Below are 5,945 nucleotides of genomic sequence, written 5' to 3' on the forward strand. Positions count from 1 at the left end.
TCCAGATACAGCCATAGCTGCATGTACCTAACCCCCATGACACATGTTCACTGCAATGACTTTTGATGAGAGGTATATGAAAGGGTCTGTTCTTTTAATGGTATAGAATGTTAGACTCCCTGTAGTGATGAATGATATAGTATGTTGGACTCCCTGTAGTGATGAATGATATAGAATGTTAGACTCCCTGTAGTGATGAATGATATAGAATGTTAGACTCCCTGTAGTGATGAATGATATAGAATGTTGGACTCCCTGTAGTGATGAATGATACAGAATGTTAGACTCCCTGTAGTGATGAATGGTATATAAAAAAAAAAAAAAATGGTATAGAATGTTAGACTCCCTGTAGTGATGAATGATATAGTATGTTGGACTCCCTGTAGTGATGAATGATATAGAATGTTAGACTCCCTGTAGTGATGAATGATATAGAATGTTAGACTCCCTGTAGTGATGAATGATATAGAATGTTGGACTCCCTGTAGTGATGAATGTTAGACTCCCTGTAGTGATGAATGATATAGAATGTTGGACTCCTTGTAGTGATGAATGATATAGAATGTTGGGACTCCCTGTAGTGATGAATGATATAGAATGTTAAACTCCCTGTAGTGATGAATGATATAGAATGTTGGGACTCCCTGTAGTGATGAATGATATAGAATGTTAGACTCCCTGTAGTGATGAATGATATAGAATGTTGGACTCCCTGTAGTCATGAATGTTAGACTCCCTCTAGTGATCAATGATATACAGTGTTGGATTCCTTGTAGTGATGAATGATATAGAATGTTAGACTCCCTGTAGTAATGAATGATATAGAATGTTGGACTCCTTGTAGTGATGAATGATATAGAATGTTGGGACTCCCTGTAGTGATGAATGATATAGAATGTTAAACTCCCTGTTGTGATGACTGATATAGAATGTTAGACTCCCTGTTGTGATGAATGTTAGACTCCCTGTAGTGATGAATGTTAGACTCCCTGTAGTGATGAATGTTAGACTCCGTGTTGTGATGAATGTTAGACTCCCTGTAATGATGAATGTTAGACTCCCTGTAGTGATGAATGTTAGACTCCCTGTAGTGATGAATGTTAGACTCCGTGTTGTGATGACTGATATAGAATGTTAGACTCCCTGTTGTGATGAATGTTACACTCCCTGTAGTGATGAATGTTAGACTCCGTGTTGTGATGAATGTTAGACTCCCTGTAATGATGAATGTTAGACTCCGTGTTGTGATGACTGATATAGAATGTTAGACTCCCTGTTGTGATGAATGTTACACTCCCTGTAGTGATGAATGTTAGACTCCGTGTTGTGATGAATGTTAGACTCCCTGTAATGATGAATGTTAGACTCCCTGTAGTGATGAATGTTAGACTCCGTGTTGTGATGACTGATATAGAATGTTAGACTCCCTGTAGTGATGAATGTTAGACTCCCTGTAGTGATGAATGTTAGACTCCCTGTAGTGATGAATGTTAGACTGCCTGTAGTGATGAATGTTAGACTCCCTGTAATGATGAATGTTAGACTCCCTGTTGTGATGAATGTTAGACTCCCTGTTGTGATGAATGTTGGACTCCTTGTTGTGATGAATGGCAGTTATTAAATTGAAACTGATTTGGGACCTGCAACACTAGTGAACAGAGTAGGCTTACTTTGATGTGTCAATTCTGTACTATACCAGAGCATATTATTACACTGATAGTGATATTGTCTGACTTTATTAGCCCTGCCTTATTAGTATATGAGGATAATGTTAATAACAAGTGATAGACACAAATGTTGGACAAACTGGGAAAATAGAGGATGAAGTGTTATAATGTTTTATATACTTAATAATGTGTTACTTCATCAATAGTAGAATATAACAGAGACATACACACTATACATCCTTTCTAAATAGATAATAAACACACTATACACCCTTTCTAAATAGATAATAAACACACTATACACCCTTTCTAAATAGATAATAAACACGCTATACACCCTTTCTAAATAGATAATAAACACACTATACACCCTTTCTAAATAGATAATAAACACGCTATACACCCTTTCTAAATAGATAATAAACACGCTATACACCCTTTCTAAAAAGATAATAAACACGCTATACACCCTTTCTAAATAGATAATAAACACGCTATACACCCTTTCTAAATAGATAATAAACACGCTATACACCCTTTCTAAATAGATAATAAACACACTATACACCCTTTCTAAATAGATCATAAACACGCTATACACCCTTTCTAAATAGATAATAAACACACTATACACCCTTTCTAAATAGATAATAAACACGCTATACACCCTTTCTAAATAGATAATAAACACACTATACACCCTTTCTAAATAGATAATAAACACACTATACACCCTTTCTAAATAGATAATAAACACGCTATACACCCTTTCTAAATAGATAATAAACACGCTATACACCCTTTCTAAATAGATAATAAACACGCTATACACCCTTTCTAAATAGATAATAAACACACTATACACCCTTTCTAAATAGATAATAAACACGCTATACACCCTTTCTAAATAGATAATAAACACGCTATACACCCTTTCTAAATAGATAATAAACACGCTATACACCCTTTCTAAATAGATAATAAACACACTATACACCCTTTCAGTGATGGCAGGTAACCGAAAGGTTGCAAGATCGAATCCCCTGAGCTGACAAGGTAAAAAAAAATCTACCGTTCTGCCCCCTGAACAAGGCTGTTAACCCACTGTTCCCCTGAACAAGGCAGTTAACCCACTGTTCCCCTGAACAAGGCTGTTAACCCACTGTTCCCCTGAACAAGGCAGTTAAACCCACTGTTCCCCTGAACAAGGCAGTTAACCCACTGTTCCCCTGAACAAGGCAGTTAACCCACTGTTCCCCTGAACAAGGCAGTTAACCCACTGTTCCCCTGAACAAGGCAGTTAACCCACTGTTCCCCTGAACAAGGCAGTTAAACCCACTGTTCCCCTGAACAAGGCAGTTAACCCACTGTTCCCCTGAACAAGGCAGTTAAACCCACTGTTCCCCTGAACAAGGCAGTTAACCCACTGTTCCCCTGAACAAGGCAGCTAACCCACTGTTCCCCTGAACAAGGCAGTTAACCCACTGTTCCCCTGAACAAGGCAGTTAAACCACTGTTCCCCTGAACAAGGCAGTTAAACCCACTGTTCCCAGGCCGTCATTGTAAATAAGAATTTGTTCTGAACTGACTTGCCTAGTAAAAACAATTCTAAGTAGGTAATAAACACACTCACCGATTTGACATTGTAGCAATACATCGGGGTATTGCTGGTGGTCCCTACAGAGACGGGATAGGAAGCACAGTGCATGATGCTGTTCAGTTTCAGTTTCAGGTCAACAGCCCACTAGCTTCAGTAGATGGTCCGTGGTCCTGTAGCATAGACTCCAGTAGTCAGTAGTGTCTATAGTATAGACCTGTGAGTCCACAGCTCCTATCTCTTGTTCATATGCTCTACAGTCCTCACACACTGCCTCTCTTTACCCTAACCCTGCAGCTCACCACCCGGCTTACTCTGTCACAGACAATTTATGCAAAAGAGGGTTGGTCCATTCAAGAGATTGGGGGGGGGGGGGGTGGTTTAAGGAGGGATTCTAGGAGGGTTCTAACTTAAACTACCTACATACCTAGTATGATGTTGGTTTACAACAAGGAACGTTTAACTGAAATCTAATACAGTGTTGATATGGCTGTAGTCTAATACAGTGTTGATTGGGCTGTAATCTAACACAGTGTTGATTGGGCTGTAATCTAATACAGTGTTGATTTGGCTGTAATCTAACACAGTGTTGATTGGGCTGTAATCTAATACAGTGTTGATTTGGCTGTAATCTAACACAGTGTTGATTGGGCTGTAATCTAACACAGTGTTGTTTTGGCTGTAATCTAATACAGTGTTGATTGGGCTGTAATCTAATACAGTGTTGATATGGCTGTAATCTAACAGTGTTGATTGGGCTGTAATCTAATATAGTGTTGATTTGGCTGTAATCTAATACAGTGTTGATTGGGCTGTAATCTAATACAGTGTTGTTTTGGCTGTAATCTAACAGTGTTGATTGGGCTGTAATCTAACACAGTGTTGTTTTGGCTGTAATCTAACACAGTGTTGATTGGGCTGTAATCTAACACAGTGTTGATATGGCTGTAATCTAATACAGTGTTGATTGGGCTGTAATCTAATACAGTGTTGTTTTGGCTGTAATCTAACAGTGTTGATTGGGCTGTAATCTAACACAGTGTTGTTTTGGCTGTAATCTAACACAGTGTTGATTGGGCTGTAATCTAACACAGTGTTGTTTTGGTAGACTATTATATAATAGGGTTTCTTTCAAACAGTAGGAGATGGAGGTTTTTTTTTCAATTTAAAGTTTTATTCAATCAACCAACAAAACACATTCCACATTCACAGATGTGACAGGCTTAAAAAAATAAAAATAAAAAGTCAAAAAATATAATAGTACATTTGAAAAAATAAAAATACAATTAAAATGAAAGATTAAGAAAAATACGTGTTTTTATTTGACTTTATCTATTTATTTTCCTTGGTGCATATATATATATACATATACATACATACACATACAGACATACATATACACATACACACATACATACATACATACATACATATATACATACATACATACATACATACATACATACATACATACATACATACATACATACATACATACATACATACATACATACATACATACATACATACATACATACATACATACATACATACATACATACATACATACATACATACATACATATACATACAGATGCCAATAATTTGTTTTTAGGTTTTGCCCACTTCACTAAAGTTATTAATGAATATAATTGAGCTTAAGGGCAATGAACCACAGGATTGGGCTTCTATCTGAATCCACGTTGACTCTTGTCCGTTTGTGATCCATGTTAGCATGTTGCAGATTTGGGCAGACCAGTAGTACAATTGAAGGGAGGGAAGGGCAAGACCACCCTTAGATTCAGGTTTCGATAGAGTGGAAAACTTGATCCTAGGTTTTTTATTGCCCCATATAAATTTGGTGATGCTTTGGTTCGTTGTTTTGAAGAAGGAAACTGGGAGATGGGAGCATCTGAAATAAGTAGTTCAGTCTAGGGAGGACGTTCATACGGATGACATTAATTCTTCCTACTAAGCTAATTGGGAGGGAGATCCAGGTTTGGAGATCGTTCTTGATTCGATCCAGGAGTGGAAGATCATTTTCCTTAAAAAGGCTGGAAGATCATTTTCCTTAAAAAGGCCATATCTCAGATCTGGTGTTATGAAGATCCCGAGGTATTGAAACCCCTGCGTTTTCCATTGGAAAGGACATAGTGTCTTCATAGAGCTGGTGAGTGTAATATTGAGAGGGCAGACAGTGGATTTGTTCAAATTGATCTTATAACCTGAAAACTTGCCATATTGAGCAATTGTGTCTAAAATGAGAGGGAGGGATTTCTCAGGGTTGGATATGTAGAGCAAGACATCATCCGCGTAAAGTGAAATCTTGTGCTGCAGGCCGCCTGCAGAAACACCCATAATACTTGGATTGCTCCTTATCAGCTCTGCCAGAGGCTCCGCCCCCAACAAGTAGAGCAGGGGGGACAGCGAGCACCCTTGTCTTGTGCCCCGTTCCAGAGGGAATCTGTCAGAGTTCAGTCCATTAGTAGTCACCATGGCATTTGGATGAGAGTATAGTGATTTGATCCATTTAATGAAATTTGGGCCCATATTGAACTTTTCTAAGACTGAAAACAGAAAGCTCCACTCCATCCTGTCAAACGTCTTCTCAGCATCCAGTGAAGCCAGCAGGACAGGGGTCTTCTGTGCGTTTACTTGATCAATAATATCAAAAAGACGGC

This window comes from Oncorhynchus masou, chromosome 22, assembly GCF_036934945.1.
Source record: "Oncorhynchus masou masou isolate Uvic2021 chromosome 22, UVic_Omas_1.1, whole genome shotgun sequence".
In the NCBI taxonomy this organism is placed as follows: Eukaryota; Metazoa; Chordata; class Actinopteri; order Salmoniformes; family Salmonidae; genus Oncorhynchus; species Oncorhynchus masou.